Source organism: Camellia sinensis, chromosome 1 (genome assembly GCF_055761805.1).
Source record: "Camellia sinensis isolate YWXY chromosome 1, ASM5576180v1, whole genome shotgun sequence".
In the NCBI taxonomy this organism is placed as follows: Eukaryota; Viridiplantae; Streptophyta; class Magnoliopsida; order Ericales; family Theaceae; genus Camellia; species Camellia sinensis.
Genome location: NC_138961.1, coordinates 16,498,976 through 16,520,965, shown reverse-complemented (window position 1 = coordinate 16,520,965; position 21,990 = coordinate 16,498,976). Strand labels below are relative to the sequence as shown.

At 33.6% G+C, this 21,990-nt stretch overlaps 1 long non-coding RNA gene and 1 pseudogene across 1 annotated transcript; both read right to left on the bottom strand.

Moving 5' to 3' along the window:
* Positions 1 to 10,796: 10,796 nt before the first annotated feature.
* LOC114295812 (mogroside IIIx synthase pseudogene) lies at positions 10,797 to 11,624 on the bottom strand (annotated as a pseudogene).
* Positions 11,625 to 14,920: 3,296 nt separating this feature from the next.
* Positions 14,921 to 17,313, bottom strand: LOC145791837 (uncharacterized). The gene is made up of 2 exons (XR_014331193.1): positions 17,105 to 17,313; positions 14,921 to 15,920 (listed from the first exon to the last, which is right to left on the bottom strand). It is a non-coding gene; the product is annotated as an uncharacterized LOC145791837 (long non-coding RNA).
* Positions 17,314 to 21,990: the final 4,677 nt, after the last annotated feature.

Here is a 21,990-nt window from a genome sequence, read left to right as displayed (position 1 = left end):
TCACTTTTTCACTTTCTCTTCTCTCTCCTACTTTTCCAAAAACACCATTGTTGAGCCTCTCACTCTAGACTCTACCTTCTCTCTAGGTTTTGATCTAGTAGGAGTGATTTGCTCACCTTTGGCCTTTACAAAAAAGTTGTTGATCGTCGAGGGCTTCATTTTAATCTGAAAATTTCGAGTTTTGGAGCACGTTGGGTTTTGTCATCTTCTCCTTTGGGGCTCCGAATTTGAGGTAGGGATATCCTACTCCTCTCTATGGGTTTTGTCTTTAAATTTTGGTATTTTGAGATGTTGGGCTTGGTTTGGTAATTTTGTGAAAGTTTGGGGCTTTTGTGTAATTTTACAAAAGTTGGGGTTTTATTCATAATAAACCTAGATGCATGTTTGGCATAGAGAAATGGAATTAATGTTGAATCATTGATGAAAATGGGACCTAAGGGTTGAATTCTTAATTATGGGAATTGACCTAATTACATTGTTTAATTAATTGGGATAATTAATTGAGAGGAATGAAGGAATGAAATGTTGATTGAATATCCATTGTGCATTTATTTTCTGTTTAGAAATAACTGCTTTGGGCTATCGGTGGAGGATAGTCGTGATTGTTGTAGACAATGCTTGATGATTAGGTAAACTGAAACTAATCAATGAAATGTGTCATGGAACTTGACGGTTGATAGAATACATTAATTGTATGTATTGGGTGATTGTATATAGAACCAATGTGTTTATTTACGTTATGTGTAGAGGAGGAGATAGGGGATGTACTCCGCGGTTTAGGGGAAGATAGGGAATGTACCTCTAAACCGGATAGGTATTGGAAGGAGATAGGGGATGAACTCCGTAGACACAGCTCATATGCTTGTCTAGAGAAGTGAAGATAGAGCTCATATGCTTATCTTTGTGAAGTGTGGATACAGCTTATATGCTTATCTGTGAATGTGGGATATTGTTGTTATACATATCTGTTGAGAATGTGGATATAGCTTTTATGCTTATCTGAATGTGAGATATAGTTTTTATACATATCTGTGGAAATGATGATAGAGCTAGCATGCTTATCTGTTGAAAAGGGAAAATGAAAGGTAACTTAGACTCATAAGTTGTAAGACATAAATATGTGATTTATGTGATTGTATCAGTGTTGACCATCTATCAATTGCTAATATTTTAGTCATTGTCCATGGTTGGTTTAGTGTATTTCTACTGGGCCGTGGCTCACCCTATATGGGAATATCATTTTCAGGTGCAGGAAGCATGCCACCTCCAAGGACATAGCTTGGGAGGCTAGAGGCGGACATGTTTTGTTGTTTTACTTTTGATGTATTACATGTAACTTCAAGCCAAGGGCTTTATGTGTAAACGAGTTAGTACTCTTTGTTGTAACCAAGTGTTAACTTGGAAAGCTGTAAGCCCGTAGGGCATTTTGTTATGAGGTGAACATGTAATACTTATGTAATGGAACTCTAAGGAATAAAGGAATATGGTTAGTTTATATGTAAATGCATGTCTTAACAGATGGGTTTAATGTTGTTATTTTGAGGGCGTTACACATATCGGCCACACTAGTCGTACCAACATCAGCCCCATCACTAAACCACACATTTACTGGATCAACATCAAGCATGATCCCCTCCCTCTGGTTTGGCTCATTCCCAATTAGCGACGGTTTTAATAAGTAATACTCATTTCTTGTCTGAACAACTTTATCACAGTTAACCTGCAAAATGTAAATAGTATTCCACAATTAAATACTAACTTACGGACAAATAAACCAAACATTTTGAAATGTTTTGTGTCATACCTTAATGGCGCCTTTCGATGACAAATTTACCCCTTTCAACCTACCTATGTGTGTACCAATATTTCATTTGCAGAATCTCACATTACTACGCTCAGGTTGCACAATGTTCGAATGCTCATAAATAAGAAACTCGAATAAAAATGACAACCAACACATTAGAAGAACACGTAGAAAATAAACAAATGTGTATATAGAGCAACATATAAGCTACGATAATTTCTTTAGAATATGTACCAACAATGAAACGACACAACTTGTAACCCTCTCTGGCTTGTCGTGCGTTTCATTCAGTGAACTGATCAAGGTGTTACGGATTGTCGCAATCCAGTCGTATAACCTTAACGTTTGTAGTTTGTCAATTACGCACATGAACGCCCACCCTATATGCTTACCCGTAGTTGTGAAAAATAATTTCGCACAGATATAAAGGCAAAGTAGCTTTGCTACATCTTCCTCGTCGCATTCTGTACGACCACAGATTGCTTTAATCAGCAAATATTTTATGACTTTTGAAGAAATTCGGCCAATGTTCGTACACCGTCTTTGCATAAAATCTAAAGGCCCTTTTACACCTTGTGCCAAATCTATTTTGTCTTTCCCACATTGTATTCCAAATATCAATTGAATGTCGTTGTTCCTCAATGGCAGCCCAACCCCACCAATGTAAAAGTTCTAATCATTCGAATTGTACGTTTGAATTATTCAGCACACCGTGGTATCACACTTCATGTATGCTCTTTGATCTAACTTGTGGACATAGATAGTATCAACCATAAACCAGAACGGGGTTTTCTTCAATTGCCAAATATGTCTATCGCCCAACTCTAACTAAAGCACGATTTTGATAACTCCCGAAATGTTGGACCGGTACATTAGTCTCAACGGGTCGATTTTAGTTTTTTTAACAGCACTACTGTTTACTTTATGTTTTTTGAATGGTAGTCTGGCTTGTCTCTTCGTGGCAAACTTGGTTAACATGTTAACGGTCTATCGCAAACGTTGTGGGCTGCTACTAGCATTCTGTTTCCCATATTGCTGGCCAGTGCTACCTGCAAATATTGTAACACACACGTCACGATTCAACAAAATACAACACGGTTGCGCAATCAATCGTACTGTCACGCACACATGCAATTAAACAAAAAAAAGCCACATTACAAGCCTAACTACGATGCAACATTAATTGTAACATCAAATGCACCTAACATGCACATCATTGAACATCACATAAAATTTGCCAATGCCAATCAACAAAAATTGCATGTACTACCAACAACTTCACGGAATTTCAACACATAGCAAACCAATGTACTTTTATCAGATATATAAATCTTGTTTTTACTTGGTGTCATGTAATGTGTGGTCCAATTTTCACATGCTGGTTGTAATTGAATTCTATTACATTCGTATATCATAGATTTGTGTGACATATTTTCAAATCAACTGTTGTTCAAACATAACCGACAACCACATCCAAACCCACTTACATCACAACACACATGCACACACGACATAACCCAACAACATAATCAACTACTTAATCATCAAACCACAAACCTTCTAATCATACTACGCCACAAATGTCGCACCATGCTAACATCACACGGCACAATCAACTACTCAAACCTCCTAATTCTACAAATGTCATTTACAATACAATTTATCGTCAACTAATACACACCAACCCAAAAACAGGAAAAATATCCCCTTGTCCCTACAATGACAAAAACGCACCACATTTGAAGTTAATGTAAACAGTCCCAAGAAAAAACTCCACACACCAATTAACATAACAAGCTACTACAAGACAACAACAAAACAGAAGAACCCAAAATACCATTACCACCACATTTAAGGGAAACACTTTACATCAAACACAATGGGTCAAAACTATCTAGGTCTTACCCAAATATTGCTAACAACATTTTACCAGCTTACATGGCGAACCTGGTTGACGTGTTACCGGTCTGTTGCGAACGTGTTGGGCTACTAATGGCATTTCGTTTCCTATGTTGTTGGCCAGTGTTACTTGCCAATAGTGTCACACACACGTCACGATTAAACAAAATACAACGCCATCATTCATAAAATCACACAAATATGCAATTACAAATACAAACTACGTTAAATTACTAACGTTGCTGCATCGTTAATTGTAATACCAAATGAATCTGACATATATAACATCAAACATCACATGCCATTTGCCAAGGCCAATCAACAAACACTTTCACGTATTACTAACAAACCCACAGAATCTCAACACAAAGCGAACCACTGTACTTATGTCGAATATCTAAATATTATTTTTATTTGTTTTTCTGTAATTTGTGGTCTAATTTGCATTAGCATATTGTAATTGAGTTCCATTGTGTTCGTATATCATGCATTTACGCTACGTATTTTCAAATCAACTATTGTTCAAACAATGCCAACATCATAATCCAACCCCACCAGCATCACAACACACATCCACAAACGACATAACCCCACAACACAATCAACTACTCAACCCTCAAACCTCCTAATTCTTCCACGCCACGAAATGTGATGAAAGACCAATATTACACAGCAAAAACAACTACTCAAACCTCCTAATTTTACAAATTCCATTTACAATACAAATTATCTAAGCTAATATACACCAACCCAGAAACAGAGGACCTATACCTTTGTCCCTACAATGTAGAAAACACACCACATTTACATTTAGTGTAAATACCCCTAGAAACAAAAACCCCAATCACCAATTAATATAACAACTAATAGAAGACAACAACAAAAACCAGAAGAACCCAAAATACCATTACAACCACATTTAAAGTACACACTTTAAATCAAACAAAATGGGCCAACAACATTTGGATCCAACCCAAACAATGCCAACAACATTCACCTAACCCCTCCTCCCCCCATAAACATTACGCAATAACATCAACACTTTCAACATTAAACAAAAAATAACACACGTCAAACCCCTTGCAAAACTCAATCTGAACAACACGAAAGATATCATGAGTACACATACATAAATGAACCAGTTAGCCGACGTCATTTTGTTGGTGATACAATCACCAGCGATGATGACTGGGAGGTTGTTTGCTAGTCACATGACCACACAATGTCGAGACGGTCTCTCCAAGTTCACAATGTAAACGTATTGCCAGAAAGGGGGTTCGAACACTTCTAGGGTTTAGGATGAAAAGGAATTTTCAATTTAGGATACCAATCCACACTAACTCAATGTTGCCCATTATGGATAGATCACCAACACACCAACCAATATCCCATTAACATCAGAAAACAACAGAGGTTTCTAATTACGTTTCTTCCATTCTGATTGATTTGGAGGGAAACCAAAATTCCCCACATGGAAGATTTGGGATAAAGATGTAAATTCAACATCAATAAAACCCACAATTACCCTTACTTCATGTGGTAAAACATGGCCTAATTGGTCTTTAACACTGGGATTGGACTTATTGGTTTATAAGATAAAAGTTAGGACTAAATGGATCAAATGTTTGAATTTGGGATTTATTGGTGCATCTCCCAAAAATAAAACTCTAATTAGTTTATGATTTATTTTATAATCCCACATCGAGAGTAGAAGAAAAATCAAAGTTTGTTTCACTATCTATCTATCTATATATTATATAAGGAAAATGGAGTTTTTAGGAAGAAACCTTCTAGGAGCTCCAAACCTTTATTATAAAATTATTGAATTTTCTTAATTTTAAACAATTAAGAAAATTCTCGTTAGCTAGTTTTCATTTATCTTTTATTTTACAATCCCACATCGAAAAAAGAAAGAAAAAGTTAATTGTTTCACTTACATAAAGTGAATCTTATGCTAAGCAAAATGAGATTTTTAGTGAGAAACCCTATGATCAATATCTCATATTCATTTTTTTGATTTTCTTAATTTTAAACAATTAATAAAATCTCTATTGGCTAATTTCCATTTAACTTTTATTTTACAATCCCACATAGTTTTGATTTTAAAAATAATTTTGTATGAGATTTTGAAACTCTTATAATATTTAACTTTAAAATAATTACAATCCTACATTGAGAAAATAAAGAAAAAATGAATTGTTTCACTTATATAAAGTGTTACAATCCCACATCGAGAAAAAAAGAAAAAGAAAAAGTGAGTTATTTCACTTATATAAAATGAATCTTATAAATGAAGTTTTAAGGGAGAAGCATTCTAGAAGTTCCAAACCCTCATTTTAAAATTATTGAATTTTCTTAATTTTAAAAAATTAAGAAAATTCTCATTGGCTAGCTTCCATTTACCTTTTATTTTACAATCCCAAATTGAGAAAAAAAAAGAGGAAAAAGTGAATTGTTTCATTTACATAAAGTGAATTTTTTGCTCCAATTTATATAAATTATAAAAAAAATTTAATTTTAAACGATTAAGAAAATCCATATTGGTTAATTTCCATTTAATTTTTATTTCACAATTTCACATTGGGAAAAGAAGGAAAAAGTAAATTGTTTCACTTATATAAAGTGAATATTATGCTCCCATTTACATAAGCAAAAGAAGATTTTAGTGAGAATCCCGATAATCAATACCATTTTTTTTTTAATTTTAAACAATTAAAAAAATCTCCATTGGTTAGTTTCCATTTAACTTTTATTTTACAATCTCACATAGATATTTTGATTTTAAAAATAATTTTGTATAAGATTTTGAAACTCTCATAATATTTAACTTTAAAATAATTATAATCCCACACCAAGAACAAAAATAAAAAGAGAGTTGTTTCACTTATATAAAGTGAATCTTATATTTTCATTTAATACTATAATATTGTGCATGTTTCAATTCAAAATGGTCTAAATTTTAAAATAAAATTTAAAGGTTTTAATTAATTAATGGTGAATTATTTCATTTACATAAAGTGAATCTTACGCTCCCATTTATATAAGCAAAAGAAGATTTTAGTGAGAATCCCTATAATCAATACCAATTTTTTTTTGATTTTCTTAATTTTAAACAATTAAATAAATCTCTATTGGTCAGCTTCCATTTAACTTTTATTTTACAATCTCACATAGACGTTTTGATTTTAAAAATAATTTTGTATAAGATTTTGAAACTCTTATAATATTTAACTTTAAAAAAATTACAATCTCATATCGAGAAAAGAAATAAAAAGTGAGTTGTTTCACTTTTATAAATTGAATCTTATACTCTCATTTAATATTATAGTATTGTGCATGTTTTAGTTCAAGATAGTTTAAATTTTAAAATAAAATTGGGCAAATTACACTAACAGTCCCTATAGTTTGAGACTCGTGTCACTTTGGTCCCTGACTTTTCAATTGTAACACATTTAACCCTGAATGTTGAATCTTGTTCCAAATAAGAACAATTAAAGGTATCATTGTTTAATTTCAAGGGCAAAATCGTCAATTAAATAAAATATAAACTAATTTGACAAAAATAAATGGCAAAAAAATATTTTTAATTTTAAAAAATTATTTTTATCTACCAATAATAAAATTATGTAAAGTTGATAAAAATTAATAAAAATTACATGATTAATTTTTAAAATTTAATTTTACATGATCATTATCCAAACACATAATAAAAATTAATTTGGTAAAAGAAAAATAAATGTCTAAAAGATTTATCAATTTTACATAATTTTATTTTTAGTGGGTAGAAATAATTTTTAAAAATTCAAAAATATATGTTTGACATTTATTTTTGTCAAATTAGTTTATATTTTATCAAATTGATGATTTTTCCCTTGAAAAATCTAATGATATTTTCAATTGTCCTTATTTGAAACAAGATTTAAAATTCAGGATCAAATGTGTCACAATTAAAAAGTCAGCGACAAAAGTGACACAAGCCCCAAACTATAGGGACTATTAGTGTAATTCACCCTATATATATATATATATATATATATATATGGGGCGTTTTGGCAAGTTCTCGTTTTGAAATAAATTATTTTAGTAATTTTTTGACTTTTTACAATAAAATATGCAGAAAAATAGAGAGTGATGTGACAACTTATAGTGTCTTTTTTATTTTTTTGACTAAAATGTGAAGTTGACAAATGTCAACTCTCCACTTTTTTACTTTTTTAAATCACATCACCTCTTTACTTTTTTACATCAAAAAAGCCAAATAACTAGATTTTTACCATCTTTTCAAAACACCAAAGTTTAGTGATTGATACAAAGTTTTTACTTCATAAAATCCAAACCCTAAACCCTAAAATAAAATCTGTAAAACTCAAATTTTGGCTCAATACGGGGAAGAACAATGGACGAAAGTGAGTAGCAGCTGTTTCTCTTGTTTTTGACCTAAATCTTACATATAAAAAAATAAAAAATAAAAAAATTTGAGCAACTGTCACTAGCTGATGTGTCTCCCAGTCACTATCATATTATTTGTAATTTTGCTTTTTCACTCTCAAAACCATTTTTGCTGGTACGATGTCAAGTTCAAGCACATCTCGATAAGACAAATACGATATTTATTTAAGTCATTTCATTTAGGGATGGCAATTTAAAACCGTCCCGACGAGGACCCGATCCCCCGATCCCGATTTGAATGGTTTTTCCTTGAAAAATACCCTTGACGGAACGGGGATGATATTCAAAAATTATTCCCCGATTAATTTTGGGCCGGGGACGGTGATAAGTGCCCAATCCCCGACCCGGCCCCACCCCGTCTCTCCCCGACGTATGATATATATATATATATATATATATATAATATAATATGCTTTCTATTATATATATAATATACTGATTCGGCTTTATCTCTGATTCGACTTTATCTCTTTCATTAATATCTACTCACTCTCTCTCTTTTCACCTCCTCAAGGCTGTATTACACTTCACTGAACCCCTCTGTCTTTTTCTCTCTCTCTTTCCCCTCTACTCTCTCTCACTCTCGCACCTCTTCTCCTCAGTGCCACCGCCGCTGTCCGCGACACCGGAGTCGCTATCCAGCTCGCACCTCTGTTTCATCTTCGTCGACTCTACACCTCGGTCCACCTCGTCACTCTCACACCTCTCCTCCACCTCTGTCTACCTCGTACCACCTCCTCCGTCGTCCATTGTCACCAATCTGCGATCTGTTGTTGCCGCTCCACCTCCTCCGTCGTCCATCGTCGCGGATCTGAGATCTATTGTTTCCGCTTCACCTCCTTCGTCGTCCATCACCGTGAATCTGAGATTTGTTGATGTTGAAATTTTGTTAATATGAGATCTGTTGATGTTGTTGATGAAGATTTGTGTTTTTTTTTTTTTTTTTTTTTGGCCGGGAAGTTTTTGGGGTCATGGAAACCCAATCCCCGTTAGGGGACGGGGACGGTGACTGTGATAAGTTCTCCGTCGGGAATCGGGGCCGGGGACGGAAAAATTTCAACCTCGGAGATCGGGGACGGGGAGGGTGATCCTCGGCCCCGCCCCGCCCCGTTGTAGTGGGTAAAAGCATCCCCATCTGACTCTCTACAATAATTTCAAAATAGCTTTGAAGTTATTGTACAGAGCACTAGCATCAAATTTTTCCTCTATCAAGCTCAACAATTTTTTTGTAAATTAAATTTTTATTAAATTTGCTACAGTATCTCAACAACTTTGTTAAGACACTGTTCATTAGCTACATAATTTTTTATTATATTTTCTAGAACAAAATTGGACCAAAATTTTTAAATCGATCGTCCACCCGAATGTCCCATGAGTGCCTGTAGCAGAAGAAGAAAAAATGCCAAAAATTAGTCTAACCGGTCAACCGGTCAACAGTAATTTTTTTTATTTTTTTATTTTTTAAGAATTATTTAGATGGCACGTCATCAATTTAATAAAAAAATAAAGAATAACAAATACAATAAGAAATTAATATTTTAATAAGATTGAGTTAGAAGAAAGAGTCTGATGCAATAAGTACTAAAAAGGTGACTAGCTAAAATAACAAAAATAAATTTTGGATTATAATTTAACTCAAAATTTATTGAAGCTAATGCGGAATTGCTCAATCAAGATCGCTTCTAAAAGCTTATCCAAAATAAATAAATAAAAATCTCTTCTGAAAGATCATTTTAATAGTAAGCAATAATAAATTAGCAAAAGCTAGAAAATGTGGTAAACATGATGTCTCTACTCTTTTCCGCAATCATATTAGCAAAATGCATTTTTTAAAAAGTTTCAACACAAAATCATTCATCAGTCAGTGACAATTTTGATATTAACAGGTTTTTTTTTTTTTTTTTCCCAGTGATATATTAACAAATCTGTCACATCATTCTATATATATATTTTCTACTTTATATATATCATTACTTATGATATTATCAATTAATAAAAAAATTGAGTATTTGAACTATAAAACTAATTTTTGTATGGATAAGGTAACAAAAATGCCAGGGCTCCATAGCTGACCCAGCAAAATGACTAGAAAAAGTACGGTATAATTGAGATTCAATGTGAATTTCATCATAAAAAAATTAAATTCAGACTGCGCTTCACTTTTGTAATAAAAATTCAGATAACTCTTCTAGATTCTTAAAAACAAATCATAAAACTGTTCCAGATTGCTAGCTTTTCTGATCTAGGCCAACATCATACTAAAAGACAAAGCATTGCCTCCATCAGATCTCTCCATCCACAGGGTTCTAGAAGGCCAAATTCAATATATATATGCATATATGAACTATATTCATTTTAAATGTGACTCATCTCATTAATTTAAATCTATATCAGATATCTAATTTTCAATGTAAATTTCAGGATGAAAATTTATAATATTTAACATTTTTCTGTTGGTAAAAGATGCCTTCAAAATTTTGTAGGTAATATTGAGATTGCAAAACTTGTACTCCAATAATAATGGAAATAGTAAGCAAAAAATAATCTTAAATTTTGACTTTTATAACAAATTAAATTCCGGGATACAGGGAAGATGCTATGTGCACCGGAAAGAAACAAATAACATAAAAAAGATATGTTCTAATCACCCAAACATTTCAATAGATTTGCTATACCAATTTTTGCGTAATTTGCTATCCTTACAAAGTTGCAACAACTGTTCTACCAACTCATCTATGTCTTCCTCTCCTCTCATTCTTATCTCTTCACTACTGAGTCTGCCATTCATGTCTCTCTTGACCTCCACATACACACCAATCTCCTCCACTAGTCTAATATTTATTGGCTGGTCCAAATGAATGGGCATGACTACAATTAGAACCCCAAACTTTAAACTTTCCAATATAGAATTCCATCCACAGTGACTCACAAAGCCACCAGTGCTTGAATCAGTTAAAATTCTTCCCTGTGGAGCCCAACCCTCCACAACCATTCCTCTCTCTCCTACCCTGCCAAGAAATCCCATTGCCAAAGCCTCTTCAACCTTAGCTTCCTCTCCCATAGGAAACCTAACAACTCATATGAAGTTAACATTGCTAAGCCCTAGACCATGAGCTTTCTCTTCAATCTCTTCCTCGGACATAAAATACTAACTGCCAAAAGAAACAAACACAGTGGAGGACTCATCCTTGCTATCAAGCCACTCCATGATCTGTGTGTGCTTGTTTTCATTAACAATTTCTTGAACAAGTGGACCAACTGGGACAACCTTCCTCCCATCTAGAACTGACAGATAATCGATGTATTTTCCTTCAAGCTCTCTAAAAGTGTCGAACAACATAAAGTTGCAAGATGGTTGATCATTTACAGGACAACTTGTATTCATTAGCAGAAGTCTCAACCATTCGGCGATACGGGATGTCAAGGAATCCTTGAAGGTGAATTTTCGGAAATGGGAATTCAGCACCACCATGGTCAAGGTTCTTAATCATGTGAAGACAAAAAGAAAACACCCTAGCTCCAGTAGTCACGACTGAACTGCTTTAACATTATAAGAGGATGCAATCATTGGTGTCCATGAGGGCTGAAATGATTAATACGCAAGTCTGGGCTTAGTGTGTCGAGGATGCTTGAGACACTTGGGATTGCCATATCAAAGGCTGTTCTGAGGGTGTAATTGAGATGAGTTGGTAGTCCATTAGTGGTGTGGTAGTGAGGAGGAAGCTCAGGCAATGATGGGAGGTGGATTTTGACTAGTTTGATGGAGAGAGAGTACTTCTCAGTGATTCTTTTCTTGATGGATTTGAGATTGATTGGTGTAGAACACAAATATACCAATAAGTTTTCGTGTGCGAATTTCTTGGCTAGTTCTAGGAATGGAGATATGTGACCACGGACCAAAAATGTTGCCATTAGGACATTAATTTTGCTCTGTTTTGTATCCACGATTTCTCTCAGTTTCAGGTTTAACTTCCGTTCTGGTGATTGGTGATCAACACAACACTGTTGATGAGCTCAAAAACATTATATAAATTTTATATAACGATGTTGATGCATGAATATCCCGATGAAAACTAGAAGCCAATGCGTGAACTCAATAATATAAACTCGAGGGGCAGAGACAAACAGGTAGGACTCTGGTGTTAGTGCTTGCGTATGGAATTTCGCCGTACACAATTCACTAGAGTAGACAAACAGTTTAAATTCAAAGACTTCAGATTGGTATCAGTCATCTATCTAAAAGGAAGAAGAAACATATTGGTATTAGGCAATTTTCTCATGTACACACAATATGGTGGTTGGTTTGTTCATCAAACATAGCTAAAGAAAGAATGTGTTATTCTTATGGAAAAACTAACATGATTCATAAAATCAAACAAAAGTTGGGGAATTGTTCATTCTCAAAGCAACTAACGAGTAGGAATTGTTCATTCTCACTGTCAATCATGTTTTAATTTGAACTTAATAAAACAAACACAAATCTTTCTTGCTGGAGAGCAAATAGAGCTTTCAAACCATATCAATCAAATTAAGTACAGGTAGCATAACAACAATTTTTAGGGTTTTATTAAAAAAATTCCTAAATCTTTTTAGGGTTTTATACAAAATTAGTAAATTATAATTCAACATGAGGGTTTTACTTTACATCGTAAATTTAATTTAGGTGCATTTACACACAAGTCTTAATTTATGAACTTTATACTCCGTTAAATCTTAACTAAGATTTTTTAGATTTTCAAATCCTATTAAAATTTTAATAGTCGGAATTGTTTTTCAAATAATGATTGTTCATCATTTATGATCATTTATGATTATCTATAAAGGAACATGATGATTTGACATTTATTTTGATTTTTTCAAAACTTTAAAACATCAACTTCCAAATTGAAACAACTAAAAAAAAAAAAAAACTAATTTTTTAAGCCAACTATCACAATATAGACACGTATAGACACCAACTTCTCGAGTTAAAACATCAACTTTCAAATTGAAAAGTTGGGCTACCAACTTCTCGAGCTACCAAGCATTACACTTTTTTAAGCCAACTATCACAATATAGACACGTATGCTATAATTTCGGTCAATTTAAACATAATTTTAATTAGTGATAAGTAAATGAAAAAGAGGGCAAAATTACAAGAGGTCAATTTCACTATTTTTGGATGTCCAAGAAAAATATAAAACAGTCAAACAATAACAGCAATAGTTCCAGAGAAAAATTATTAGGTGCTGTAAAAAACAAATACAAAGTGAAAATAATGAATTCGGTTAAATACTTTATACGCTTAAATCAAATATAAAGATCATACCAAAAAAAAAAAAAAAACCGTGAATCAGGTACCTTCAATAACAAACTTGATTCTCCCAGCAATGGAGTCAAGATCACAGTGATGAGTGTTACCCTTGAATCTACAATATAAAGGCTCTTGCTTGTTGTCCAACGACAGAGTTCAAAGCAGAACTCTATAAAGTCTCGTAACTTTGATATAACTATGTAACTTTGATATAATTATATTAGCAGCTTCGATAATAACGGGCATCGTAACATTACATTTTTATCCTCCTTTACAATAATAAAATTATCTTTATATTGATGTATTTTGATTGTAAACCCTGTACTAACTTTTCACATCAATAAAATTATTTCTTTTGCTGATCAAAATCACAACCAAATCCTATCCCACTTTCTTTTCTTTATTTATATTCATTTATTTATTGCTTAGAGTCAAAGAAATGAGGGATACTAATGAAATGAGGCCTACAGAAGTATTTACTTACTAACACACACCATGAATTGGTAAAGGAAGGTGAGAGGTGGATGAAAGACACATCCAATTCATGCAAAAATTGTAACTGCTCCCGTTGCCACTGTGGTATAGCAACAATGATTGAAACCCTTTTTTTTTAGGACCCTCACAACCCCTTTTAGATCTCAACCATTGATGATGTGGGCCCCACATATGTATAAGTGGGTCTCACACATACATCAATGGTTGAGATCCAAAGGAGGTTGCGGGAGTCCCAAAAAAAAAAGAGGTCCCAAGCATTTTTCGGTGTCTGCAGTTGCCATTTCAAGACCAAGCGGAAACAACATTAATGGTCATCCAATTTTTTCCAAACAGATAGCGTTCATAATCTTCGGCACATCTGATGCATTTGCTCTTTTCTCGTCGTTTACCTCTGTGTTGATGTTCAGTCCATCCTTACTACTCGCTATGCAAAATAAGATTCTCACTATGCCTTACCCAAGAAATTAATTATTGGTCTAGCAACCCTATTCGTCTCCATACTATGCATGATGATAGCCTTTGGTGCTACACTCTATTTGAAAAACAAAATCAGCTAACAATAACAGCACCCCTGTTCCAAAATCAAGCTGGAAGCACCAAATGAAAACTTAAATCCTAACCCAACAATATCAAGCCTACAACCTAAGCACCACAAATAAACAAACAAAGACAAACAACCCACCATCCCCAAGACAATACAAATAAATACTGTGTCAGCACTGGACTAAGAAGTACGGATACGGATACGGATACGGATACGAATGCGGATGCGGATGCGGATGCGGACACGGACACGGACACGGATGCAGATAGAGGACACGGCGATGTTAAAAAAATGGGGACACGGACACGGACACGGCAGAAACATGGCAATAAAATATGTTTTCATATATTTTTATTTTGTATCCAGATTAATATTACATCCACAAAGAACTAATATTAGCAAATACAACTCTAATTCTATATATTTTAAAAATAAAATAAAAAAAAAACACTTTTAAATTAACACTTACAGTTTATATCTTTTTCTTATGAATGATCTATTAAGTATTTAAATCTAAAAAAATAATAATAAACATTTATCATTCAACATTCATCAAAAGTACTAAAGAAGATGGGGGAAAGACAACTTGGCATGTCCCTAGTATGTCCCCGGTGTGTCCCTTAAAAATAAATTAATTAAACAAAGGGACACGCCAAATACGTGTCCCCGAAGTGTTTGTGTGTCCAACATAGATACGGCACTTGTTTTGAAGTGTCGATGCTTCACAGGCGCTGGACCAACCTCAAAACAAAGTGGTGATCAACAATTCGGCGAAGTAGCCACAATCAGAGCCAAAATCACAGCAGCAGCAAAATCCACAAGAAATTTGAAGAGTCCTCCAAATCTGATTAATTTCCTGGACCAAGGCTCCTCCTTATCTGCCGAAGATTAAAGACAAACTCATTCACTGAATAGAATCTCCCAAAAGAATGCGTCTTCATCCAGAGTGCCACTCACTTTGATAAGCTGACAAATTAAACAAACAATTTTGTGAAAAAGCTAGTGGAGCATATGTCACCGGAAGATCTAGCTCTAGGTGACACTAGATAAAGGACAGCCCTTCACAGGGCTGCAGGAGTTGGCAACATTGAGGCAGCCAAACTGTTAGTGAACAAGAACCTGTACCTGCCAAATGCTCAGACCTATGATAAACGAATTCCTTTGTTTTTTGCAGCTGATTATGGTCATAGAAAGATGGTTCTTTACTTGTTGAGTGTCACTACTAGATGATGATAATGATGAGACAAAGCCTAAGCCCAGCACCAATCATTTGTCTTGATTCTTGTCTCGTTCTCTGTTCAATGCCAATAACTCATTGCCATATATTCTCAAAATCGAAAACTTACGGAGGATGGTACAAGGAAAGGGATAGATGATCTCAGGTGGCAATTGCTCGAAAGCCTTCTTCATTCTGAAGTGGAACATCCTTCAATTTCTTCAAAAACAAAATCTGTCAGTGTTAGTGTATTTGGCCACTTCACTCTCCTCTCTATGCATTACCTATTCTGCAATTTTCTCTATTGATGATTTATTTATTTAATTTTGGGTCAATTACACTTAATGTTTATTTTTATTGAAATCAATACACTTTTTTTAATGTTTTCACATATTTTCAAAACACTTTTTACTTTAATTTCAATGTAAACAATGCCCCAACAACACTCTTTATCATTTGTCAGATAATAACTTCTTCTGTTTTTTTGGATAAATATTTGTCATGTAATAACTTCTCCTTTAGAAATGCATAACTCACCTAAATATTTGTTCTGTCTTTCAGGCGTTCTTCTGAAATTGGAAAACATCAGAGAGGATAAAAGGAGATGTGATATTGAGAATGCTGCCAACGGCTTCATTTATGGTGTGCCTGACGGTAAAGCATTGAATCTCTAACTTCACGTTAGCCTTTAGACCTTTTTTAGTTATTTTTGAATAACAAGGGGTGAAGTGTTCCAAGGTCTAATTAGATTGAGTAAAGTGAATTTTGCTCCAAAAACTAAACTAACTGCACTCATGAACTTAATACAAAAAAGTCCAAAAGACTAACCTAGACAAAACTCTTGACTAGTTTGGTGCTAATACAATTCATGAGTTTTACCTATTTATAGTACTAGTAAATAAACATCTCTAGCCTCTCACGTGGATGAGAAATAAAAATTCTATGTAATTTTAGGTAAATTTTTACATAATTTATAACCTCTTATCCAAAAATATTATACAATATGCAATATCTATGTGTTGATAGGCCATAATTACAAAAAAATAAAAAATAAAAAAAAATCACCAATGATATAGTAAAGATTAGGAATTCTGTGTTTATTTAACACCCCCCCCCCCCCCCCAAAAAAAAAAAAAAAAGATTAGGAATTCTGTGAGTAAGCATAATAATGATTCAAATAGTGTTTGCTACAAATTAAGACGCGTTAATGTTAATTCTCACAAAACAATCAAGCCTTTCACAAGCATAAGTAATTTTTATTTTCACAACTGTTTTTTTAAAGATGCTGCGATTAAACACTGTATATAAGAATTGATCGTTTATTGTGTGATTCAAAGATAATGATGATCATCTTTGTTACCAATTCGATACTACAAAAAGAGAAAATCAGAAGAAACACTAACCTTCTTTGATGGTTGTTGAGGCTGAGAAGAGAAGATGAATGAATCTCAAACACCTCCACCGCCTCAAGAAGCCAATCTACCACCTGCGCCGACAATCACCGCTCTCCGGGCCGGACTTCCACTGCCACACCGGTCAATTGCGTGATCGACATCGGAGTAGATACTCGATGGTGGTGGGGGCTGGTGAAGAAGAGGACGTAGGAGGCGGAGATGGCGGGCGGACAAGTTATTTGGTGCTCATGTAATAACTAGCGGGCCGGGCACCGATGCGTGTCCAAATTTTTTTTTTTTTCAAAAAAATACTGATAGACAACCAGGGAAATTCTTAATATACACCTTTTTAAAAATTGTGTATTATATATATTTTTAGTTATGTTATTTTATATTTAGAGGTAAGTTTTAATATGTGAACTTAATATCCAATATGTGTTATGATAATTAATAATATTTTTCATCCAACACATTTAAAAAACGTCACAAATTATTAATTTTCAGTGGCAAATTAAAAATTGTCACAAAAAATATCACTTATTATAATTTTTAGCGACAATTTAAAAAAATATCACAAAAAAAGTCATTAGTTTTCAAATTTTAGTAACAGTTTGAAAAATTCGTCATAGAAAAATATCACTAATTGTAAGTTTTAGTGACAATTTATAAAAATTGTGACAAAAAAAGTCACTAATTGTCAACTTTTAGCGATATGTAAAAAATTATTACAAAATTTTATTTTTAGCGATGATTTTACTAACATTTATTTTCAATAGGACTTGATGTAAATTAAGCAAACTATTATGACTTATTGGTAGTTTACCCTTTATTCTTTAGTTATGACTAATTTTCTTATTTAGTTACGACATTATTTTAATTATGACTCACAAATTTTTTTGTTATGTCTCATATTGTATTTAGTTATGATATGTTTTTTTAGTTATGATTTAGAAAGTTGAAATTATGTCTTCTTTTTTTTTTATATAGTTATAAGGTGCATATGTTTCCCATTGAATTAGCTCGTCCGAATTGTTCTAATTATGTAAGTCAGGTGACCCGCTTGGATGACCGGTATTACCCTTATCAACTATGTTGTAAACCACAGATGCCACTCTTGTCAACTGGCATCCTGCTGAATAACTGGCATGTACAAATTCGAGCTATTCGGGCAAGCCCGAATTTAGTGGATGTAACATTGTTGTAAGTTATTTTTTCTCAACTAATGTTTTAAAATTCGAACCGATGGTCAAAAAAAAAAAAGAGACCGAACTAAGGGTTATTGGTTCAACCGTTGGATCAACAAAAATCGAACCTTGATGTCATAGTTATTTATAAATTTATAAATTTATTAAAAAAATATACTTAAAGAAAATTTTAAGTATCAGAAGTATATTCATTAATTTTTTTTTATATTTTAAAATACATCTATATTATTACATAAATATAAATTTATTTATCAAATATAGTTGTTTTATGTGGGGGGGGGGGGAAATTAACTAGTTTGAAAGAAATTGCAAAGGATGTAATAAATAATATATATGTGTATATGATTAAGGTTTTGTTTGGGAAGTGGGTTGACTTTTTAGTAATTTTAGTCTAAGTCAAAGTGTCTTGTTTGGTTTGGGTTTTTTGGCTTGTTTGATTTTTTTGAAAGAAAAAATGAAATGATTATGATTTGAATGTGAAATTTTATTCTATTATTTTATTCTATTGACTTTTTAACCTATTTTATTAACTATTTTAACCTTAGCCCCATACCAAATGAAGGCTAATAAGAAGTGTTGTCGGTGAGGTGGTGGGCGCCTTTGTTTCACTCTTTGAGGTCTAAAGTTCAGACCTTGGTAAGTTTAAATTTTTTTAAAAGTTGACACACGCTTATGGCTTTGGCCGATTTTCACTAGACCGATTCTAGCAAAATAAGTCAGGTGAGGCCTTGGCCGATTTTCACTAGACCGATTCTTTCTGATTCTAGCAAAATTAGTCAGTTTTCCACAAAGGGTTGGGTTATTTGGACCGGATCGGACAATTGGTTCATATCAAAACCTGAATCGGTTGAACCGACCGATCTAGTCAATTTTTAAAACGTTGTTCTCAACATCACAAATTCATTAGGTAAACATAGAAAAAATTATAAAAATGTGTGTTAAATAGCATTAAAATAACAATTACATTCTTATTTAAGCATAAACAAATTTTTTTTTACAATTATTCAACTTTAGTTACTTATAGGGAGCTCAATCCAATTCATAGGTCCATTTTAAAGATTTGTAAGCTCATAGATTTAAGTCCATAAGAATAATAACATGTTGATAAGGACATATGCGCATTTGTTTGCATCTACACCATTATCTGTTCAGAATAACAATTCTACAAACCCATTTCTCTCACTCATCGTTCGGAAGAAGCTAACTTTTCTAGTTATGGCTTGGAATGGGCTTTGGGATACCGCTGGCAGCATTGTTTCTCTATCTACAGCAACAACGCTCTGCTTCTTCTGCTTGTTGGATTGGAGATGGATGGCTCAGTAGGAGGTGTTGGACAATCTTCACTGTATTAAGAATAAATTATGTTTGTGTACTTAACAACAAACGAAACACAGAAGAAATAAAGGAAATGAGAGAGACTGTTTGATTACAAAAAATCAAAACAGTGTATAAGAATAAATAAATAACAAACAGATTTTTATTTTGTTACAAAAGAAAAATCAAAATCTAAAATAGGAAAAATAATTAAACAGAAAGTAAATTAATTACTTACCTTATTTATTTGTCGAACAAATTTTTGATCAAGTCCAATGTTTAACACTGTGTCTCTAAGACAGATTCGTTCTCTCCACGGTGCTTTCAGGTTATGGACGTCTATCTCCCAAGATAAAATGATCAATAGTAAATAGTAGCAACACTACAGACTATTCACACAACAAACACACTTAGTGTTTACACTCTTTCTCACAAGAAAAATAATGCAGCAAGAATGTAGAGAGCAATAGCAGATTTAGGACGAAATTTCTAAATAAAAAATCAATAGAGGGTCTGTCTATTTATAGAAGAAAATGTGGCTGTTCAGATTTGAATTTAACAGCTGCAAATCTGTTTGAACAGGTACAAGACTTGTTCTGTTTGAATCCAATAGATATGGCACTGTTTGGGTTTTGAATTTAAACAAATTTGAATCTATGTGGATAGAATTTAAACAAATATAAATATGTTTGGAACCTGTACCAAAACTTTGAAGAGGTGCAAACTAGGGGTGGGCGCGGGTCGGTTGCGGCCACGGAACCTCCAATCTGACATCCGTCCGCCAGATTGGCGGATTGGAGAAAATCAATCCGCACCAGTCCACCAATCCGGCGAATGTGGATTGAGCGGATTGGCAGTTTGATGCGAATCGGTTTGGGGGTTTAAAATTTTATAAATTTTCAACATAATTCAACTTGTGCACTTCCTCAAAAAAAAAAAAAAAAAAAAAAAGAAGAAAGTATTACCGTCAATGACTTAAAAAAATATTACAATCATTGCATGCCTCATCCAAAGCAAGAAAGTTTGAAACTTTAGAATATCACAATTACTACATGCCTCATCCACATACTACAATTACAACATGCCTCATCCACATAAAGTATTACAATCTGTGGTTCTTAAAATATAAAAACAATTCAAACCACCAAAACCATGAACAGATTAGTAGTAGAGATTGTATGTCTTTGTATTGTTACATTTATATCTGTTTTTGAAAACAAAAATCAACCAGTATGTATCATATTTTCTATTTATTATTTTTAGAGATAGATTTAAAAACCAAAAAATATAGATAAATAATACGTTTATTTTTTTAATTCAAAAAAGATATTCAAGTTGAAAACTTTTTTTTAACAGAATATTTAAATTCTTTTTTAATTGAAAACACAAACAGAATATTTAAACAAACTGAAAATACAAAGTCTTATAAATTACTAGGGGTGCTCGCGGTTTGACGGTTCGGTTGCGGCCAAAGGAATCTCAAATCCGCCATCCATTTGCCAGATTGGCGGATTGAAGAAAATCAATCCACAACCGTCCGCTCGTCATCACCTATCTGTCCAAAATACGGTGGATCAGATCGGTTCAGTCGGTTTTGGCGGATCGATATATCTACTGCTCATCCCTAGTGCAAACAAATTTGATTTTTTTTTTTCAATCAAAATTTGAAATTAAAAATGGACAGATTTTATTTTACAAAAAAAAAAAAAAATTCAAATGTTTTTGGCCCAAAAAGAATTAGTATTGTGCCGGACAAGCCCAACCCAACCTCACACCACGCACCCGCACCCAAGCTCAGGCCTAGTCCAGCCCGCTCCACCGACCGAACTGACGGCGGCGGCGGCGCGCGTGTGTGTGCTTATTTTTGGATTCAATGGGCCTAGCCCACTTTGCCCATAACATCTCTCTTCTACAAACATGGGGTGTCCCTTGGAGCCCTCCCCAAGTTGCAAACTCAAGCCTTATAAACCTATAAAAGTTTTCCCACCAAACCAATGTGGGGCAAGCCTTTAATTCAAACCTTAAGGAATTTCCACCAAAAACTCCATTTCCATGAAGCTCACTTTGACTTTAATTTTTCATTCATCCGATAATGGTTTTGAGCAACCAAATATACTATGGGTGTGCTTGGTAACGTTTACGTTTTCAATTTATATTTATAAAAATTTTATAAACTGGTTTTTGTTTATTTTTAGAAAAACATAAACTACAAATACATTTGGTAATTGACAAAATGTTTAAAAAATTTTAAAAATAAAAAAGAGTGAGAAATGGCAAGTGGCGACGGAAGACGGTAGCGGAAAGTGGTGACGGTGGGTGGTGGGTGGTGGCAGTGGGTGGGTGGGTGACAGTGGCGGGTGGCGGGTGGTTGGTGGT